Consider the following 803-nt stretch of genomic DNA (forward strand, 5'->3'; position numbering starts at 1 on the left):
TTCTTGTTTATATGGCCTAGACGACAATGCCAGAGGAAGGTTGGGTTTAAGTCGTTCGGCTTAAACCGTTTAGTATTCACGCTATAGATGGATGATGTTGAGTTTGAAGGCTGATCATTCAAGACGTATAAATCATTAACTAGATAACCATTACCATAGTAAATATCGTCTCGATAAATCATCAAACTCGAGTTCTCAATCACAAATCGAAAACCATCCAAATCCAGACAAGAAATAGAAATGATGTTTCTGCTAATCGCAGGAACATAGTAACAATTACTAAGCTCTAAAACAAGTCCAGAAGGAAGATGCAAATCGTAAACGCCAACACACAATGCAGCAACTCTTGCTCCATTTCCGACGCGTAGATCCGCTTCTCCCTTAGCTAGCATCCTACTTCTTCTTAGTCCCTGCACATTTCCACAAATGTGTGAGGCACTTCCGGTATCCAATACCCACGAAGATATAGTACAGATGTTAGCTTCTATAACATGAATACCTGAGGCAGAAGCTTCACCAAGCTTTTTATCCTTCAGATCCTCCAAGTAAAGGTGACAATTACGCTTCCAGTGTCCAGACACTCCGCAGTAATGACAGTCACCCTTATCGGGCTTAGGCTTGGGTGTAGAGGCAACTTTTGCCTTTTTCGCCGCCTTCTTTTTGGCTTTACCCCGCCGCTTCTTGCTGGAGTTCTTCTCCACAGCAAGCACAGTCTTGGGCACCACAATATCCTGCTCGGCCGATTTCAGCATCCCATGCAGTTCGGCTAAGCTCTTTGTCATCCCGTGCATATGGTACTGCAT

The sequence above is a fragment of the Tarenaya hassleriana genome, unplaced genomic scaffold (assembly GCF_000463585.1).
Source record: "Tarenaya hassleriana unplaced genomic scaffold, ASM46358v1 Cleome1, whole genome shotgun sequence".
Classification (NCBI taxonomy): Eukaryota; Viridiplantae; Streptophyta; class Magnoliopsida; order Brassicales; family Cleomaceae; genus Tarenaya; species Tarenaya hassleriana.